General features: G+C 36.6%; 1 protein-coding gene across 1 annotated transcript in view; it reads right to left on the reverse strand.

Moving 5' to 3' along the window:
* The window catches only part of NPFFR2 (neuropeptide FF receptor 2), a 125,732-nt gene extending 103,357 nt beyond the window's left edge, over positions 1-22,375 (reverse strand). Inside the window, exon 1 of the mRNA XM_058297248.1 lies at positions 21,927-22,375. The gene's annotated coding sequence lies outside the window, so the exon portion shown is untranslated. The remainder of the gene's footprint in view (positions 1-21,926) is intronic.
* Positions 22,376-22,854: the final 479 nt, after the last annotated feature.

A 22,854-nucleotide genomic window follows, 5' to 3' on the forward strand; every position in this document is an offset into this window, starting at 1 on the left:
ATCTCTTTTTTTTTTTTTTGGTAAACAAATTATTTACTTTAATTTTTATTACTAATTTTAAAAGTCCTTATGAATAGATGTAGTCAAATATGGTACGGTCTCCCGTCAATATTCAGATTTAACATTTAAGAAAAGAGATTTAAATGTTTTATAATTTTTACATTGTATTAATGATTTTTTTGTTTACCATTTTCTTCATATCTTTTTTTTTCTTTTTTTTTATTGACTTTGTAATAATATTACATTAAAAATATATATGTGAGGTCCCATTCAACCCCCCCCCCACCCCACCTCTCCCCCCCCCCCCAGCAACACTCGTTCCCATCATCATGACACATCCATTGGATTTGGTAAGTACATCTTTGGGCACCTCTGCACCTCATAGTCAATGGTCCACATCATGGCCCATACTCTCCCCCATTCCATCCAGTGGGCCCTGTGAGGATTTACAGTGTCCGGTGATTGCCTCTGAAGCACCATCCAGGGCAGCTCCATGTCCCAAAGACGCCTCCACCTCTCATCTCTTCCTGCCTTTCCCCATACCCATCAGCCACCATGTCCACTTTTCCCAATCCAATGCCACCTCTTCTATGTGGACATTGGATTGGTTGTGTCCAAAAATAATCTCTTAATACATTAAAATCAAGCACATGAGACTTTATATTTGAAAGAAAAGACACAGCATGTATTATTATGCACTTCATTTCTCTTCTGTGTGGAGAAAGCAATAAACATGAGAATGTTAAACATTATGCAAAATTATGTTTTTAAATAATTGTTTTAAAGTTACTGTACCTAATCTTGTTTTCATTACTTTGCAACCTTTTTCTATGCAAAAGTCTTTTCATATCACTAATTAAATTAAGTCCTTTTTGAAAAAAAAAGAATATTCAAAGGGAAAACATGCAAAATGTAACAAAAGAAGTAAGTATACATATTTAAGAAGCCCACTGATTCTAGAACTGGATAAACTGGAAGAGAACCACACATTGTAGTCAAACTGTAAAATGCCAAAGACAAGGACAGAGTTCTGAAAACTGTAAGAAAAAAGCAACATGTTATGACAGTGGAACCCCAATAAGATAAAGTGGTGATTTTGCATGATAAACCATGGGGGCAAGAAGACAGTGGGACAAAATTTGAAAAGCACTGAAAGAAAATAATTGCCAAAAAAGAATTTTGTATCCAGCAAAACTGGCCTTCAAAAATGAGGAAGAGATTAGGACATGCCCAGACGAAAAACAGCGGACAGAGTTTGTCACCACTAGACCTGCCTTAAAAGCAATGCTAATGGGAGATTTTCAATCTGAAAGGAAAGGGCAGTGGATTGAAGCAGTATAAAAAATAATGAGGTAATGAAGATAAACATATGGGTAATTATAAACATCAGAATTATTGTTTTGTGTATTTGGTATGTACTCTTTTACTCATTATTCTTTTACTACAAATGAATAGAAAGTAATGATAAATATATGGTTTTGGACATATAACATAAAAAGATATAATTTGTAACATGTCCAGCCAAAGGGAGGGGAGGGATGGATGTAAAAAGGAAGAATGTTTGTATATGCAGTTGACGGGAAGCTGGTATCAAATCAAACAGATATTAAATTTAAGACTTATGGTAACAACAAAGAAGGTATCTGAAAAAAATATATACAGAAGGATATGAGAAGGGACTCAAAATGGTACACTACGAGAAATTTAAAAATTATGAAAGTGAGTGTAGCAGTTTGATATTATTGATGAATTACTAAAAGAAATATTGGATTATGTTAGTAAACTGGTCTTTTCCTCTGGGCATATGAGCTTATATTGGATTCAGAGGTTTACTTGATCACTTAATCAAGTAAACCTCTTGTGTCAGTAGGGTGTTGAGTACCCGCCCCTTGGTGGGTGGGAACTCACAGATAAAAGGCATGGCAAAAGACAGAGTTGAAGACTTTTAATGTTGGAGTTGGATGCTGAAGCTGAAGCCCCAGGGAGAGAGACAGAGCCATTTGCCTAATAGTCTACATCTGACCTTGTGGAAAAAACAGAGGTGCTGAGCCCAGAAGAACCCAGGAAGCCTGAACCCTCATAGACATCAGCAGCCATCTTGCCCCAATATGTGAAAATAGACTTTGGTGAGGGAAGTAACTTATGCGGTATGGCCTAGTATCTATAAGCTCCTACCCCAAATAAATACCTGGTAAGAAAACCAACCAATTTCTGGTATTTTGCATCAACACCCCTTTGGCTGATTAATACAGAATTTGGTACCAGGAATGGGTAGTGCTTTTGCAATTACCAAAATGCTGGAATGGTTTTATAAATGGGTAAAGGATATTTTTTTTAAGAATTGTGAGATGCTTGATGGAAAGCACTTTGAAGAGACTGTTGATAGATGCTAAAGAGACTTTTTATGATGCCTTAGAAGTAAATGATGAAACTATTATTGGAAACTGGAGGAAAGGTGATCTGTGTTTTAAAGTTGCAGAGAACGTAGAAAGATTAACTTCTGGTGTTTTATGGAAAGCAGAATTTGAAAATGAGAAGCCTGGGCATTTAGCTGAAGAAATTTCCAAAGTAAACCCAGAGAATGTGGCTTGGCTTCTGCTTGCAGCTTACAGCAAAATGCTAGATGAGAAAGATATGCTGAGGTCTGAACTGTTGGGCACAAAGGAAATAGAAACATTCTGGAAATTCCAAGCCTCTGGAAATCAAGGTCCCAGATGAAAGTGCCCCATTGGAGGACTTAACTAAACTTGGCACTTGTAAATCAGCACTGAAGATGCAGTTATCTCAGAAAGACTTGTGGAAAGTATTACTGTCTGATGACTTGGACTCCTTCATGCATGCTAAATTAACAAGGTTTTTGAGCAAATGGTATGAACAAAAACCACTGTCAGCTTGGAATAAAAGGGACGTGGAAAGACAGATTGAAGGGGAAATGATTTCAAGAGGAAAACCATGGCAGCTGAGATCTGGAATTAAGACATCGCCAAGAAAGTAACCCCAGCCATGTGTACAGAGAAGATGAGTTTGCCCCAGAAGTTGAAGGGGGTGTATGTTCCTGTCTGATGTTCTGGGAGAGTTTTGCTATCCCAAGGTACAGAGAGGGTGGAGCACATTCCCCAAGGATTAGGGTGGTTAAGGGCAGCACCCCACAGAGCTGAGAGGGTGGACCTGTCCCCCAAAGGTTAGGGAAGGCCAGGCAGTCAATTTGTTGCTCTGAGTGGGTTCAACCTGTATGCCAAAGGTTAGGGGGAATGTTGTCTTCACATTACTGTACTAGGGGGGTTAAGATGCTAACCTAAAGACTGGGTGAGGTGTGGCAATCACCCCAACACTCTTGGAGGGTGAGGTCTGGAGCTTGGTCAACATCCAGATGCTTGATGAGGGTGGAACCAAGAAAATGGCCATTGGGCAATCCTGTGGAAAGGCAATGGTCCAACTATATGCTATTTACAAGAATCTAATCTTAAATTCAAAGACACAAATAGGTTGAAAGTGAAAGGATAGAGAAAAATATTCTATGCAAATAGTAACAGAAAGGGTTATGGGGTAGCTATAATAGTATCAGAGAAAATAGACCTTATGTTAAAAACTGTTACAAGGGACACAGAGGCACGCTATATACTGATAAAGGTATCAATTCAACAAGAAGTCATAACAATAATAAATATATATGCACCTAACAGCAGAGCACCAATATATATGAAGCAAATATTAATGAATTTAAAGGAAGAAATAGAATGTTCTACATTTAATAGTATGAGACTTTAATACATTATTTTTAATAAATAATCATTAAAGAAATGGAAGACTTGAATGATAGTACACACCAACTTGTCCTAACAGAAACATATATAGATCGTGTAATTTAATAATACATATTTTTCTCTAGTGTACATGGATCATTCTTGAGGATAGACCATATATTGTGTCACAAGTCAAGCCTCAATATATTTAAAAATATCAAAATAATGCAATATATATTCTCCAACAACAAAAGTGTGGAGCTAGAAATCAGTAACAAAGAAAGAACTGGAAAATTCACAAATATGTGGAAATTAAACAATAAACCCTGAAAGAACACATTCTTCAGCAACCAAAGAATGAAAGAAGAAATCATCCGAGGAATTAGGAAATGTCTTGAGGCAAGTGAAAATGAAAATACAATATACCAATGGGATGCAACAAAGACAATGTTAAGAGGGAAATTTATAGCTGTAAATGGTTACATTAAAAAAGAAGAGGATCTTTCTGACTGAAGATGTTGAAGTGAGACACTTCAGTGCTCCATCTACCCACAGAAACTGAACAATCAGCAAGCAAGGACTGGGCACAAACCACTCTCAAAGTTCCAGCAAACAGTTAAAAGACTGTAATAACTGGACAAACCTCAAATCAAGAAAAAGTCTCCTTAAATGCAGTAAGATCTCCTGGAATCCTTCCCTGCCCTCATTGGTTCTAGCAAGAAGCCAGACCATGCTCCCCAGTGAGTGAATCCTTGGTCCCAGTTCCAGAAGGGGCAGATGAAACCTTATGCATATACAGTGAGAACATGTATGTCTGTTCCAATCTGCCTGGTGGTGGCATGAGGGGCTCACTATTCCAGAACTTGTACTATATATAGAGGTTAGCTCACAGAATTCTTCTACAAAACACTGTGGGAGAGCAGTCAAAGTTGTGCTGCCTTGGACAAGAGATTGGTGGCTGCAGGACACACAGTATAGTGGCTGTGACCCTGAGAAATATATTTTCTAGGGAAGAAATGTCTAGGGACATTTGTGTCCAAGTAAATGTAATAATTCCTAAAGATGCATGTGCATGTGCCCAAGAAAAGATACATACAGAAAGGATCAGGTCTTTGTATGGATAATCCCTGAAGGAGAACTTTGACACAAGTCAATATACACAGACTGGGAAAGGTGGGTTTCCCCCCCTCTTTTTTTTGTTAGGTCCTGGCATGTTGGCAAAGCTTTGTTATAACACTAACTGGATATAACCTTAAGGTACAGACAGACTGGAGTCCAAATTTCAGTGATAACACTGTAAAATATAAAAATATCCAAGTTTCAACAAAAGATTACTAAACATACAAAGAAAAAGGAAGTGATGTCCCAGGTATAGGAGTAAATTAAATCATTAGAAACTACTAATGAGAAGGACCATATCTGGGATAACCACACAAAGACTTGTAAAAAATGGTCTTAATTATGCTCAATAAATAAAAGATAACATGGAAAAAGAACAAAAGGAAATTATGAAAACAATAGATAAACACAAAGTGACTGTCAATAGAAAGGTGGAAATAATGAAAAGGAAAGAAACAGAGCACAGTAACAGAAATTAAAAATTAAAAATTCCCTAGAGATTTTCAACAGCAGATTGGAGCTGACAGAAGAAAGAATCAGTGAACTTGAAGGTAACATAATCAAATCATCCAGTAGGAGGAGCAGAAGGAAGAAAGAATAAAGAAAGATGATCAGATGGGATCTCCCTTCATAAGACTTTCATGCTAATGTGCTGGAGGTGCAGTTAATGTTGGGGTTTAAGATATATTTAGGGGATTTGAATCTCTGGACTGACAATGTGATAGCCAGATCCTGAGCCTCAACAGACTCCAGCACCTACAATCTGATTTATTGGACTTACCACACTCAGCTAAGATGGAGGTGAAGAAGGACAACCACCACACCATGGAGCCTAGAGTTATTACAACTGAAAATGGGAGGATTGCATCCAGCATCCAGGTGGAATCTGAGCCTCCTCTTGACATAAAGGTGCAATGGACACAACCAATCCAGTGTCCACATAGAAGAGGTGGCATTGGATTGGGAAAAGTGGACATAATGGACAAAGGGTATGGGGAAAGGCAGGAAGAGATGAGAGGTGGAGGCGTCTTCGGGACATGGAGCTGCCCTGGATGGTGCTTCACCGGACATTGTAAATCCTCACAGGGCCTACATGATGGAATAGAGGAGAGTATGGGCCATGATGTGAACCAATGTATATGAGGTGCAGAGGTGCCCAAAGATGTACTTACCAAATCCAATGGATGTGTCATGATGATGGGAACGAGTGTTGTTGGGGGGGGGAGGGGGGGTGGGGTTGAATGGGACCTCACATATATATTTTTAATGTAATATTATTACAAAGTCAATAAAAAATAAAAAAATTAAAAAAAAAAAAAAAAGAAAGATGATCAGAACCTATGAAACCTGTGAAAGAGTCCAAGTCAAGGTGACATCAAGGCAATGTTTTCTTCCCAAAGATCAGTGTTCTGGACCTGGCTGCCAAAGATCATTGGCTCCTCTGTCATATGACAAGGCAGAAGGCAGCATCTCCTGGGCTCTTCCTTCTCTTGTGGATCCCACAGAATCTCAGCTTCTTGCTTCAGTGGTTTATTTTTTCTATTTGTCTGAATATCATTCTTTTATAGAGGACTCTAGTAATAGGTCTAAAACCTATGCTGACCACAGCAAACTTTTAGTGATGGAAAGTGATGAGGGTACTGAAGCAGGCTAGTGAGATAGAGAATCAATAGAGGGATCTGGAACCTGGCAGATAGGCCATGTGGACATCAGCAACCTCAAAGATGGCTGCTGGAAGACCTCCATCCCCAAGATTCTGCTATCCAGAACAAACACTTCTTCTGGAAGCAAAGAAAAGCCCTAGATAGTCTCCAAGGACTTTAGCATTGGGTCCTCACTGGGGGATTGATAGATGGGATGATCAATCAAAACAGCAAACAACTGGAACCCCTCCCCTTCCATCAGCAAAGGGGTAAAACAAGTAATAGTTTATAAAGCAGACCATGATGCATGTACCCCACTCTCTTGCTTCTGGACCCATTCCTGCTCTCTGTGCACTGTTTTCACCATTTTTCCTCTGCTATGTGACCACACAAGAAAAACCTGGGCATTTATAATCTATAATTGGGAGGTGTAGTCTGTAAATCAGCCTTCTTTATCCCTTTTCACTCCCTTCCTCTATACCTGGGACCTCTGATCTGTTATTTTCTCCCATTTCTCTTCCCTCCCTACCTGAATAAATTACTGACCTAACTCACCTGGTGTGCTCTTGAAATTCATTTCTGCAGCATAGCCAAGAACCTAAATAAAATCTGGTAACAGTGCCACAACCAAGTGAATGTGATTATTCCCACAGAATTATATGGTTTGGAGTGGTTGAGATGGGAAAGTTTATGCTGTATATATGTTCCCACAATTTAAAAAAAGAATAGCAACTCAGCTGACAATGATAATAAAGGCAAAGCATGACACTGGACAAAGGAGAAGGCTCAAAAGGACATTATTGGAACACATGAAAAAATTAAATATGGGCTCTAATCTGTTTATCAATGTTAATTTTCTTGAATTTGATAAATGCACTTATTAAGGTGGATACATAAGTAAATATTTTTGGTCTTTGAAAATAGACATGGCCGTATTAAGTGTTCAAGGAGCATGATGTATACAATCCACACTCAAATGTTCAAAGAGTAGATTGACAGACAGATACACAGATAAATGGCAAGATAGATAATCAGACAGAATGATGGATAGATAGAATGATATGGCAAATGTGGCAAAAAAAAAATAGAAAACAAAAACAGTGGGAAAAAACTATACAGAGAATCAGTGAAATCAAAATTTGTTCTTTAAAAAGATCAATAAGATTGACAAACTTTTAACTATACTGACAAAGAAAAAGAGGGAAAAAATTACCTAAATCCAGAATGAAAGTGGTAAAATTTCTACTGACTTAACAGATAAAAGGAAATATAAGAGAATACCATAAAAATTGTATGCCAACAAATAAACTAAATGAAATGGACAAACTCCTAGAAACGTGCAGGCTATTTAACACTGCCTCAGGAAGTAATGGAATACCTCAACAGACCAATAACAAGTAAAGAGATGAATCATTAATCAAAAATCTCACAACAAAGAATTGTCTGGTACCAGATGGTTTCATTGGAGAATTTTACCTAATATTCCAAGAAGAAAAGACAGCGATCCTTCTCAAACTCTTCCCAAAAATTTAAGAGGATTTGGGGACACTTCCTAACTCATTATGAAGCCAGTATCACCTTAATATCCAAGACAAAGATACCACAAGAAAAGAAAATTACAGACCAATATCATTTATGAATATAAAGATGCAAAATTCCTCAGCAAAATACTAGCAAATTAATACAAGAAGCACATTAAAAGAATTATTCCCAATGATCAAGGAGGATTTATCCTAAGTGATTTAAAAGTTTTGATTAAAGAAATGCTCTTCATTAAGAGAATGAAGGGAAAAATGCAAATGATTATCTCAATGCAGAAAAGGCATTTCACAAAATTCAATACCACTTCTTTATAAAACCATTCAGAAAACTAGGAATAGAAGGAAACTTCCACAACATGATAAAGGACATATAAAAACCCACAGAGAACATCATACTCAATGGTGAAAGACAGAAAGCTTTCCTGATAGTATTAGGAACAAATCAAGGATATCCATTGCCACCATTATTATTCAAAATTGTACTGGAAGTTCTTCCCAGGGTGATGGTTTCCCCTGAAGATTGGGATAGCTTTGGCAATTTCTTAAAATAAGACAGCAATGATGTTTGCTCATTAATTGACTGTTCCTTTCATGAAAGATTTCTCTGTAGCATGCAGTGCTGTTTGGTAGCATTTTACCCAGAGTAGAACTTCTTTCAAAATTGGAGTCAGTCCTCTCAAACTCTGCATTTCTTTATCAAATAAACTGATGAAGTATTCTATATATATCCTTTCTTGTCATTTCAACAATATACATGGCATCTTCGCCAGGAGTAGATTGCATATCAAGAAATGAATTTTCTTTGCTCTTCCATAAGAAGCAATTCCTGATCTGTTCAAGTTTTATGATGAAATTGCAGCAATTCAGTGACATCTTCAGGCTCGAATTCAAATTTTAGTTCTCTGCTATTTCCACCATATATATAGTTTCTTCCTTCACTGAGAGTCTTGAACCCCCCAAAGTTGTCCATTAGGGATGAAATCAACTTCTCCAAATTTCTCTTAAGGTTGATATTTTGACCTCCTACCACAAATCAAGAATGTTCTTCCTGGCATTTAGAATGATGAATCCTTTTCACAAGGTTTTGAATTGACTTTGCCCAGATCTGTCAGCGGAATCACTATCTATGGACAACAGCATTTTTTGAAGAAATGGAAAAACCAATTATCAAATTTGTTTGGAAGGGTACAGGGCCATGGATAGCCAAAAATGTCTTTAAAAAGAAGAAGATGGAGGAGTCTCACTTCCTGACTTTAAAACATATTATTTAGCTACAGTGGTAAAAACAGCATGGTACTGGCATAAAGATAGACATACAGACCACTGGAACCAAATTGAGAGTGTAGAAATAGACCCTCACATTTATGGTCAAGGGATTTTTTGACAAAGCTCTCAAGGCCACACAGCTGAATCAGAACAGTCTATTCAAAAAATGATGTTAGAACAGAATATCCATATCCCAAAGAAAGAAAGAGGGTCCCTATCTTATACATTATGCAAAAATTAACTCAAAATGATCAAAGACCTAAATATAAATGCTAGATCCATTAAAATCCTAAAATGTAGGGAAATACCTTTAATATCCTGTAGGTGGTAGTTTCTTAAATCTTATATCCAAAGCACAAAAAAATGAAAGAAAAATTGGATCAATGGGACCTCCTCAAAATTAAACATTTTTGTGCTTCAAATGACTTTGTCAAGAAGGTTGAAAGGCAGCCTACTCAATGGGAGAGAGTATTTGGAAATCACATATTAAGTGTTTGATTTCCATGTTATAATAAAGAGATCTTACAACTCAACAATAGAAAGACAGTAACCCAATTTTAAAAAGGTAAAAGCCTTAAATATACATTTTCTGAAGATGAAATACAAACAGCCAAAAAGCAAATGAAAAGATGTTCAACAGGGAAGCAGATGTGGCTCAAGTGAAAGGGCTTCTGTCTATGATATGGAGGACCTGGGTTTGAACACAGGGGCCTCCTGGTAAAAAAGAAAAAGAGAAAGCATGCCTGTGTGGCGAGTCAGTGCTTGCATGGTGATCCAAATGCCCAGGCTATAAGCCAAGTGCCCATGCAGTGAACCAAGTGCCTGCATGAGTGCCCGTGTGAGTGCCTGTGCAGTAAGCTGATAGTGCACATGAGTGCCTGCATGGTGAGCCTAGAGCCCACGAAGTGAGCTGAGTGCCCATGTGGTGAACCAAGTGCCTGTGTGGCAAGCCAAGTGCCCGTGTGGCAAGCCAAGTGCCCGTGCGAGTGCCCACATAGAGAGCCAGTGCCCACGTGGTATGCCAAGTGCCCACATGGCAAGCCCAGTGCCCACGCAGTGAGGCAGTGCCCATGCAAGTGAGTCATGCAGCAAGATGATAACACAACAGAAGAGAGTCGAAGGGGAGAGTCAAAGTGAAGCATAGCAGAAACCAGGAACTGAGGTGGTGCAGGTGATAGGGAACTTCTCTCTACATCAAAGGTCCCCAGGATTGAATCCCAGTGAATCCTAGAGGAGAAAAAATGAGAACAGAAGACAAAGAGAAAGATACAGATCACACATGAAATGGATACAGACAGCAAAAACAGTAAGGTGGGGGGAGGGGACGGAAGGGAAGGGAGAGAGAAAAAGATGTTCAACATCACTAGCCATTAGGAAAATGCAAATCAAAACTACAATGAGATATCCTTTCACACGAAAGAAAACAACACAGTAAACAAGTGCTGGAGAAGATGTGGAGAAATAGGAGCACTCTTTCACTGTTGGTGAAAATGTAGGGTGCAGTCTTTGTGGAAGACAGTTTGGCAATTCCTCAGGAAGCTAAATGTAGAACTGCCATACAATCTAGCAATTTCACTATTAGGAATATATTCAGAAGAACTGAAAGAAAGGACGTCAACAAACATTTGCACACTGATTTTCATAGCAGCATTATCCAGCAATTGTCAAAAGATGGAAACAACTCAAGTGTCGATCAATTAATGAATGGATAAACAAAACGGTGTATACATCTGATGGAATGCTATTCAGTTATAAGAAGAAATGAATTCTGGATGCAAATGACAACATGGATGAATCTGGAGGACATTATGTTGAGTGAAATAAGCCAGACACAAAAAGACAAATATTGTATTGTCTCACTAATATGAACTTAATAAAATAAGTAAATCCATGGGGTTAAAATTAGGAGTGTAAGTCACTAGGGTTTAGAATAAGGGTTGAGAAGGGGCAGCTGATGCTTAATATATGTAGAATTTTTAACAAGATTGATTATAAATGTTAGGAAATAGAGTTGATGGTAAAAAATTATATTGAGTATAATTAACATGACTGATTTACACATGTGAGTGTGGCTGAAAGCAGTAGTCTAGGGGCATAAATGTCAATAGAAAGAAACCTAGGGGATAATCTTGGGACTGGATAAAATAGTGGGCTCGGTGGTAGATGAGAGTTGTGGATAATAGTACAAAGACAAGAATGTTTCTCTATGAACTAGAGCAAATGTATGTTACTATAACAAGGCGTTAAGAATATGATGAAAAATGGGAAAAATACAAATAATGTAACTTTAGAGACTTTAGTTAAAAGTAATATTGTAATATTTTTGCATCGATGGAAATGAAGGTACTGGAGGTAAGGGACTTTTCTTTCTGGAGTAATGAAAACATTATAAAATTGACTGAGGTGATGGCAACACAACTCTCTAATGAAACTGAGCACCACTGCATGTACACTTTGAATGAACTATACAGGGCATGGGACAGTATTACATAGTGAAACCTGTAGTGGATGATGGATTGTGGTAAACAGTACAATATGAAAACATGCTTACATGGTTATAATAATTGTGCAATACTAATATATGGTAATAATAGGGTGGTTTATGGGGAAAAAATACCTGTGGTAAGCTATAGACTACAGTTAGTAATATTTGGATGTTCTTTAATCAATTGTAACAAATATTCCACAACAATGCAAGGTGTTGGTGATAGGGTGGCATATGGGAATCCTGCATGCCATCCATAGTTGTTTTGTAAGGTCACATTTTTTAATACAAAAAATGAAATAAAAATTGTTAATAAGAGGAATGAACATAATATTATGCTATTTCTCCAAGTACCATTTTTTGATTATTGGTAAAATGACATAATCTTTTATATATTATAGGCCATTTATATTTATTCTTTTGTGAAGTACTTGTTCATGACATCTGTCCATTACTATATGAGGTACTGGCATTTTTCTTATTAGTATAAATAAGATCTTTATTGAATTAGAGTTTATCTTTTTTGTAATTTTATAAAACCATTTTTCACTTTGCTGGTTAAACTTTAATTTAAAATTTTTTCAGTTCAAAATTGTTAATGTACGCTTTTGTGTTATTTTTAAAATTTTGAAAAAATTTAAATTAAGGATTAGAAAAAATTTTTAAGATAAGTGCTATCATATTATGTTAAAAATTTATGTATTGACAATTATATATTTGTCTCATTTGTCCCAAGAATTTTGTTTTTAATAAATGAAATATAATATGACAGATAAAAGCATAGTCTCCCAATTCTTGGTCCCTGTGACAAGGGCAATCATTATTACGCATTTAGTACATGATTCTACTCCATTTTTTACATTCTCCCTACAAATCTTAGCAATCCTTAAAATGTACTGTATAGATTTGTGGGATTTTATTTTACTATTGTCTCGGTTATCATAATGCACATTTAATTCTGTGACATTTTGCCTTTGAATTCAATATTGTGTTTAAAGACCTTCCATGTAAATATAGACAGATACAGCTCATTGTTTTGTCTTTCTGTATAATAGCAATAATAATAATAGTTAACATTTTAATGAATTCTTTCTATGTGGCAGGCATTTATCTAAATGCTTTACATGTATTAATTTGTTCTGTACTTAAATATCAAAGTTGGCATCCATATTTCATAGAACTGCAGTACAAAAAGCATAAAAATAACTATCTCTAGTTAGTGACACAGCCAGAATTCAAAACCTGTAAAGTCCCTCCATTTAGCTCCCTTTGGCCTAGCTATACTTTTCATTGCATAAAAATATCATATCACTTATTCATTCTCTAATTAATGACTTAATATGTTTACTTTTTAATTACAAGCCTACTGCAATTTATATCCCCATACATATTTCCTTTAGCATATATGTCAAGTATATACATTTTCAATTTTACCAAATAGTATTATATTTCTCTGTAAAGTAATAGAACCATGAAACTCCATTGTTTTACTTCCTAATCAATATTTTTGATAGGTTTTCTAAAAATTTCCAATCTGATGGTATAAAAATATATCTTAATTTTTTTTCACTATAAGAAAAACTTTTTATTTTGGAAATTTTCAAACATACACAAAAGCAGAGTGAGTAGGATGATGGAACTCTTTATACTCATTATAATTCAATAAATTATTACTATATATCCAATATCTTTTCTTTTTTCTTTTTTCTTTTATTAGATATCTTATTTTTATTGTCTTTTTTTAAAAAGATATATAGATCACACAAAATGTTACATTAAAAAATATAAGAGGTTCCTATATATCCCCCTCCCCACCCCCCACTCCTCCCATATCAAAAATTTAAATGTCAATGACCAGTGCATTTGAATATTTCTTTTACATATTTAGTTGACCATTTTCTTTCTCATTTTTCTGCTTATTTTGTATTGGTTTCCAGTCTCTGTGTTTATTTTGAGAGGTATTTCTATATAATAGACATATTTTCTGACTATAATATCATAACATTAGGAAATAACAATTAAAAAGTGAACAAAAAATCCTGACTCCTTGGAAACTAACAAAACCACTTCCAGATAAACCTCAGATCAAATAAGACATTAAAAGGAAAAGATGAACTCAAAAAGCAATGAAAAGGAGATAAGCTAAAACCTAAGAAACCTACTAAAAGCAGTGTTTCAGACAATATTTATAGCTGTAAATACCTTTATTAGTAGAAATGACAAAAATAAAGGAACTTTTATTAAAGACAAAGGTAAAATAACAAAATACACAAGATTAAGATAAGAGTGGAGACTATCACATATTACAATATGGTAAAATAATTTATGGGAGACTATTAATTATGTATAACAACAATTTCAAATACCAGGATGGATCATTTCTTAACATGTTATATTTTAACAAATCTCTCCCAAAAGAAATAGCAAACTTGACTAGATTTGCAGAAGTATAAAAATGATTAAATGATAATAAAGCAAAATGATTTAGAGCAAAATTCTATTGTAAACTTTAAAGATCTGATGACTGAAAAATATTTAAAATATTCTAGATCATCCCTCAGATACTATATATATATATATATATATATATATATATATATATATATATATATATTTTTTTTTTTTTTTTTAATTTGAGAAGTTGTAAGTTAACAAAACAATCACACATACCATACAGGATTCCCATACATTACCTCACCACCAACAGATTACATTGTTGTGGCACATTTGTTACATATGATGAAAGAACATCATCATAATATTATTGCTATCTATAGTCCATAGCTTATATTTGGTGTATTTTCCCCATAAACCATCCTATTATTAAGACCATGTATTAGTATTGTGTATTTGTTACAGGTTATGTGAGAATGTTTTCATTACTCCAAAAGGAAAAAACCCGTATCTGCTTATACTTCACCGTTACTGACCTTTATCATTGATATAGTACCTTCTTTGTCATTGTATACCATATATTACAATATTACTGTTAATTATAGTTCATAAGTTCCACTAATTGTATCTCCATATTTTTAACACCTTATAATAGAGAAAAATTTTTGTATTTGTACTATTAACCACCATCTGCATCCACTACTGAAACCACTATGTTATATAATCCTGAGATTATCCTTTAGTTTTCTTTCAATTGATATTAACCTCCCTGGACTACCCCTTTCAGCTACAATCAGCCTTGATTTTTCCTTTTGGAATAATGAAAATTTTCTGAAATAGACTGAACTGAACCTCAAGTCATTTTTAAAGTGAGCATGAATATAATATCAAAACCCAATAATAGTAATATAGCAGGGATATATAATTTCCTTCATATGTATTCAGAATTTTTTAAATTATAAAATTGAATGCAGCAAATTACCAAAAGACACTTAAAGACACATCTAATACACACTCTTAAATAAACCTCAAATCAAATAAAACATAAAAAGAATACAGGGGATAATAAATTTCAGGATATAATTGATTTTAACAGCAACTTAAGAAATAGAAATCATCTGATCATATTAACGATAATGAGCTATTTGCTATCTCTAACCTAAAAATATATACAGAAGCAATAAAATAAAACTAATTATTTAAAAAGACTACTATGGTGGTTTGGAACTGTTATGTACCCCCAGAAAAGCATATTCTTAAAGTTAATCCATTCCTGTGGGTGTGGACCTATTGGAAGTAGTATATATTGATGAGGCACTTCAGTTAAGGTGTAACCCACCTCATTCAGGATAGGTCTTAATCCTGTTATTATGGGATTAAGAAACCTGGAAGAGAAGGGAGACACCAGCATACACTGTTATGCACCTTGCTTTGTGGCAGAGGACACAAGGATCACTGGCAGCCAATCTTCAGGAAAGAAGCATGGTCTCAATGATGCCTTGATTGGGACATTTTCTAAGCCTCAAAACTATAAGCTAATAAATTTCCAGTGTTAAAACCCAACCCATTTGATGGCATCTGCTTTCGGCAGCTTAGCAAACTAAAACAGCTACTTATCCTCAAATCAAAAGCAAATTATTCTAAACAACAATGCACTAAGACTTCTAAAATTTACATCAGGAATTTGATGGTCATGTCTATTAGCACTGTTATTTTTCAGCTTTGTCTCAGGGATTATAGTAAGTATAAAATGCAAGAAAATTGTATATTCAGCATGAATATTGGAAAAGAAAGGAGGAAACCATCTTTTTATGACTGATAATATGATTGTATTCCAAGATCAATAATCTCTAGTAACAGTAAGTAGTTACTATTACTAACTTCAGTTAGCAGTCAACTGTTAGTTTAAAATAGGACAATTATTTAAAAAGGAGTAGCCTTTCTCAATATTAGCACAAGTACCCATAAATTCAATTTAAAAAATTCAATTTTTATAACAGTGACCAAATTATATAGTACTTAGAAATAAATTTAACAGAAAAGGCACATGATATTTTTTTATAAAGACAAAATGGTAGGTTATTGAAGAATGTAAAAAGTTCAGAAAAATGGAATATGAATTATATAAAATTATAAATATTATATATTGAAACAAATTATTTTAAAGATGAAAATTTATTATACTAGTGAAAAATCATGCAATAGGTAGATTTATCTTTACCTGAAACTGAATATTGTATGATTTTACTTTTAATCTTTTTAGTGCTCAAACCCAGATTATTCTTATAATTCAACATGCACAGATAATGAATCTGAATACTTATTAAAATAGTGTAATCAATGGGAAATACATTTTTTTTTCAATTTTTTTCTCCTCCATGAAAGGAAAATATGTAAATAGATTTGATCTTTCAGTCAAGTTAAGAAAGAGAAATAAATAGCAGAAAGGAAGAATATGACCAACCTAAGTTAAATGTTTTAGCAACTTGGCACCAAACTGAGAATGAAGGACAAAAAGTAACCTCTCTGTTCAGTGCTAAGAGGTAAGATTCCCAGGCATACAGCAAGTACAAATCCTGTAGGTAGGAAGGAGGCTGCCCTGTTCAAGCGTGGAGGGTACCAAATGGGAGAAGAATGATGAGAACTGAGGATGAGGTCAGAGACCAGAGTGGGGTCTACAACTAATAATGCTTTGCCTACTGTGGAATCTTCAAGCCAGGCCCTACTTCTGTAGGACAATATAATATAGTAGAAGTTACTGAAATCTGAATAATCAAAATATTTAAAAAAGCAAGTTTAGGATAGGGGTACTTGGGCAAGCTCAGATTTGTTTTCACTGAGCCCCCAGGGCCATTCGTTTTGGAAGAAGCATAAATATCACTAGGTCAAAAATCACTTGCGGCAGTTTTCCCTGCTGAAAGAAAAGTGAGGACAAAAGGAATCTCCTCAAAGAAGTAATATTCTAGCCAAAGACTTTCAAAGTCTGAAGTAGCACTGTGGTACAAAGGACATAAATAGCTACCCAAGGCTAAAATTCTTTACAACCCTATTGAGGATGGGGAATTATGAGCAAGTATATAGAAGAGAAGACTATGAGTGAGGAGCAAAGGGAAATTCAAAGTTATAAACTCTATTTACAGGGTTGCTGATTCTAAATGTGATAGTTTCTTCTTACAAGAGAGAGTAGCAGCTGGATCCTACAAAGAGTGGACATTCAGTTTAGTATTTGTATGCAGGGATGCAGGCACAGGAAAATGGAAAAGAGAATTTAGAGACTTTAAATGGTGGACTTATTTAAAGACTTCAAATGAGATACCCTGCTTTAAGTAAAAGTGGGGGACTCAGAAATCCTGGGGACTGCAGATATCACTTCTTTAAATGTCTAAATTTTGCAAAGAGATAAGGATGTTTGAGATGACACTTCCTGTGCCATTTAAGGAAGCAGTTTATTTAAGTGACAGCTTCCCGCCCCTCAGGAAATAAGGATCCTAAGTTCGCAAGTAAGCATTCAAGTTGAATTTTTTTTCTTAGTGAGTTTTATGTTCATAGGTCACAAACCCTAATATAATATAGATATTCGGTTTAACAGGCATTCTGGGGAAACTGTACTCAAAATAATTTACCTTCTTTTCCAAACAACACTTAAGACTCATCTTCTGTCTATGGCTACAAGCCACCCTGTGGGTTGGGGTCAATATTTTTCTCTATAAGTGTATTCAGAATAATGAAAATCCATATACCCAGTCACCACTCTGGACCCACTCATCTCTTGGGGTGATACCTAAGTGTGGGCATTTGAAAAACCTTCCCCAGCGACTCTGAAGCTTCATAATTGTGCTTCAGAACACTTTGTCAGGCCTGTAATACTTATTTTCCATCTACATAGCTTTTGATTTGGAAGACTTGGCACTTATAGGACTTGGACTGTAAGTTATACTTTGTTTATATGCTGTTATACTTTGGAGCCCTGAAGGGTCAAATTTAAGCATGTGGACTAAAGACTACATGAGTCATTATCCTGGCTCCACACCCAGTAAACATTTCCACTTTGAGCAAATATTTCCAAGACTCAGTGCCTCAATTTCTGTATCAGCAAACAAGGATTGTGATTGTAAACAATTTCTAAAGTCATGAGGATTAAATGAGATAATGCATGTGAAGTTACAACTCACTAAATAAATATTAGCATTACTATCTCATTGGCTTGGGAGAGTGTTGTTTTCTAAATGTTGGGGGATTGCAACCCAAACTATAATATGCTAATATGATGGGGACATGCTCTGGAGGTCTGAAAGCACAGGTCAGCTGAGGCTTCCATGAGGTACTAGAAAAGGTGCACAGTTCTAGTGGAAGATGGTTTGCAGCCGCCACAGCAGAACCATTTCATGCAGGGACCTAAATGAGAGCCTCTCAATTGCTCAAGAAGAAATAAAGAAATTTGCGTAAGTAATATTTATGAACCTTAAATTTTCAGTGGCAACAAAATGAAGGGAACAATTTTCTTACAATTTTAGGAGTTATTCCTTCCCTCCTTCCTTTCCTTCTCTCTCTTTTTTCTTTCTTTCCTTTTTCTTTAACTTACTGTGCAATTGGGTTGTACAGCTATTCTGATACTCATTATGTAATTTACTTTGTACACTTAACTATAAAAGAGTTCAGTCTAGTTTGAAATGGGAAACAGGATATGACTGTCTTCTCAATCTTGTGTGGCATTGAGATAAATTTAATTTTTAATTTCAGTGTTGTCCTGAATTATTGTGAGGGGTAGAGAGAGGAGGGAGTTTAAAGAAGCATTACTTGATGGTCTTTCTACTACATACTATAGGAACTATACTGTTGATTGAAGATATAGACCACCTGAAAATACAGAAGAACTTTTTTGCTCATCTCCTTCCCTGCCAGGGTCAGAAATACCTTTAGATTTGTCAAAGTTGGGTGCCTTAAAAACATTACTGAGCATATCTATGACCAGACACGTCAACCAGCTCAGTCACATACATCATCCTATTCATTCTAATAGACCATTTTATAGAGGACACACTGAAGTCACAGAAGTGCAGGGCTTTGCCTAAGGGTAGCTGCTCTCAAGGGGCAGAGCAACGATGCCTCAACCTCTGACTCTGGACCCTCTACTTCTTATCATAGAAATGGAATTCTAGAGGACTGAAAGGATTTTAGAAATAATATTCTAATGCATCTTTTAAAATTTGAGGAATCTTAGACTGTGCAGAGAAGTTAAATGGCTAGCCTAAGGGCACAGAACCCAACCTCTTCACTTTTAGAAGTATCTTAAAACTGCATGAGGGAAACGGACTTAGCCCAGTGGTTAGGGCGTCCGTCTACCACATGGGAGGTCCGTGGTTCAAACCCTTGACCCGTGTGGAGCTGGCCCATGCGCAGTGCTGATGTGCGCAAGGAATGCCGCACCACGCAGGGATGTCCCCGGCGTAGGGGAGCCCCACGCGCAAGGAGTGCGCCCATAAGGAGAGCCGCCCAGCGTGAAAGAAAGTGCAGCCTGCCCAGGAATGGCGCCGCCCACACTTCCCGTGCCGCTGACCACAACAGAAGTGGACAAAGAAACAAGACGCAGCAAATAGACACGGAGAACAGACAACAGTGCCCCAAAATGTGTTCACCGGGTATGATGAGTGTGCCACAATAATGGAGGAGGTTGTTGGTGTGGGAGGAATGGGGTGGAGGGTTGGGGTTATAAAGGAACATCTTATATTTTTTAATGTAACATTTTTTGTGTGATATATATATCCTCAAAAAATACAATTTACAAAAATGATGGGGTGGGTGGTGGGGAGTGGGGTATATGGGAACCTCATGTTTTTATGTTTTTTCATGGAATGTTCTTTGTTATCTATTAACTTAAAAAAAACTGCACAAGGCACTTGAAGGACATGAGATTCATTCTAAACAGCTGTCTGCTATGATGACACCTGTAACTCACTGCTGGGACATTATGTATCTATCTGCCTTCTGGCTCAATATGTTGAGTGATACTCTGGACCTTTAATGTTCAGTTATAAACAACTGGACAATTCATTTAAAAGCCAGTTTATGCCACAAAGCTAAAATGTTAAAATCAGAGGGAAATAAAAAAATAAGCTATCAACATAGGGTGAATGATAAGGAAAACGCATGTGCTTTAAGAGAAGAGTTTGGCAAGATTGTTAAAAGACTATATAAAAAATGCTTCAGGAATATGAGATTATGTTTACCTTGTTTTCTTGGAATATATATAAAAGTTTTAAAATTTTGACCTACAGTCAATTCCTCCTCTCCAAAGTAAGGAAGAATGATTGCTTTTAAGTAAATGAAGCTGTGGGGATCCAAGTTCTCCTTATTTTGTGTCTCTGATTATAGATAGAAATCAATTTTAATGAAATACAGTATAAATTTTTATGAAAGGGTCATTTGCATGGGATTCTCATAAAAACCACACACACACACACACACACACACACACACACATAAAGACCTAATATAACAACAACCATAATAAAGAAACTAATTTTCCCAGAGTAAATAATTCACTGGATAACAATGAATTCATCTACATTCTACAGCCCTTGGCATCTGTGAAAGAGAATATTGGTGAACAGTGTGACAAATAGGAGCTATCAGGTAAAAGAATCACAAAAATAAAGTAATTCATTTCTAATATATACTTTAAATTCTTTGTAAAGTATTTACAAAAATGCATCAACAATAAAAATGCCAAGTAAGACAGATAGATAGACAGACAGACAGACAGATAGATAGATAGATAGATAAAGTAAACGTAAGTTTGAGCTTTGGATATCCCTGAAGAAGCCCAAAGACATCAAGAAAACACGGCTTTTAAAACATGTGGCTGGATTATATGGATTTTAGAAAAGCTTATATATTATAAGCATTGGATAAGGATACATGAGTAACGGATGTGTTGTCAAGCAATTCTGAAATCACATTTAGATTATCACTATATACATTCTTTCGTATTAACATGTGCCTTTAAAGATAGTGCAATAGGTAGTGAAGTAGCCAGTTTCTTAAATGGTAAATATACAATAGCTTTTACAGATGAAAGACTCTAATTGAACTCTGCATACAATGACCACTCAACTTTCTGTTGATGAAAATAGTAATATCTTTGGAGCATATCATGGCAATTTTGTAATTTCAACCAAAACAAAGTATCAGTAAGGTAATTTTACTCAAGCTATTTTCTTTTAATTTGGATTCCAACAGAATATAGAAATATTTCTTTCACACTTTACAAACCATTGAATTGCTCATTCTTCCCCTCAGCAGTTATAAATTGAAAATGATTTGGAAGTGTAAAGGAAAGAAATTTCATACACATAATATAACGACTTTGATTAATTTGTTATGAAAAAGAAAAGCAGCTTCTTTAAAGAATTAACAGCATCTTATATTTAAGACTCTTTAAAAGAAATTAGTGAAATATCTACTGTCTGGGTGAGGGAAAACGGACCATACACAAACGTAGTTTTATTTGTTTCTCAGTTTATAAGTCCATGTCTTAACAAAAAAGACAAGGTGGAACAGATCATTTTTCGTCACTCTGACACCAAACACTGTGCTGCCCCTAACTCTGAGCCATGCTGTTAGGAAATGTCTAGTGGTTTGGCCGAATGAGAGACCGGTTGCTGGCATTAAGCCGGCATTGTCTGTAAACCATGTCTCACCCCCAGAAAGAGCTAAAACATCTCTCCACAAGTACCTTCGGTGACGGTTATCCTGGACCCGGGTGTAAAACATTTCAGCTTCTCTGGAGGCAGAAACATACAAGCTCCGGCATCCAACACACGAAAAAGACGATGGGCTCCCAGTCGTTAAGGTTACAGAGAACAGCTTCGAAAACTGGCTAGCATCAAACGCTCTCTCCGAAGAGATTCAACGAAGTTGCAACGATAAGGCTCAGAAGACTTTTTTTTTTTTTGAGAACTTTAAAATTTAAAAAGCGCCCCTTGGCCCCTCCTGCACGGAGGTTTGCTAGCCTGGAGCCGTCGGCATCCGAGGTCTGCACGGCCGGGGCGGGGAAGTCCCCACCGGAGCGCTGGGGACCGAAGCTACGCCCTTCTGGACGGGGAAGAGATTCGGGAAAGGCGCAAAGAGCAAAGTAGCAACATCGAGGGAACAGCCCGCGATCGCTAACGCGTATCCTCGAGGTCGGCGGCAGCAGCTGGGGAGCGGCCCCACCCCCAGCCAGAACCCCGGCCCGGCCCGACCTCGCCCTTACCTGCCAGCCACAGGGGGAGGAAGCGGCGGCGGCGGGGGGCGGCGGGGGGCGGCGGGGGGCCCCCGTGGCGGGCTTTCGTGGCGGGCCCCGCCGCCGCCCACGCTCTGCGGCCCCGCTGGAGGCACGTTAACCCGCAGCCCGCTCCGCGCTCCCGGCGCTGTCGCCGGCGCTGGGTGCTCAGTGCAGGCTCGCCGCCTCCTCGCCCTTGCAAATGAAACGTTACTCTTCGGAGATCTCCATCTAGCTGCCGGGCTTCGGAAGAAGCTTTTCACATCCTGCTAAGGGGTATCTGTGAAATTCTGGTGAAATTCCGAATCCACGTTCGACACAGCAAGGGAAGCATCGTGGTTGACCCGGTACCAGCCTGTTTCCAAACCTTAGAGAAGTGATTTAGCCACCTCGTGCATGT

Source organism: Dasypus novemcinctus, chromosome 1 (genome assembly GCF_030445035.2).
Source record: "Dasypus novemcinctus isolate mDasNov1 chromosome 1, mDasNov1.1.hap2, whole genome shotgun sequence".
Taxonomy (NCBI): domain Eukaryota; kingdom Metazoa; phylum Chordata; class Mammalia; order Cingulata; family Dasypodidae; genus Dasypus; species Dasypus novemcinctus.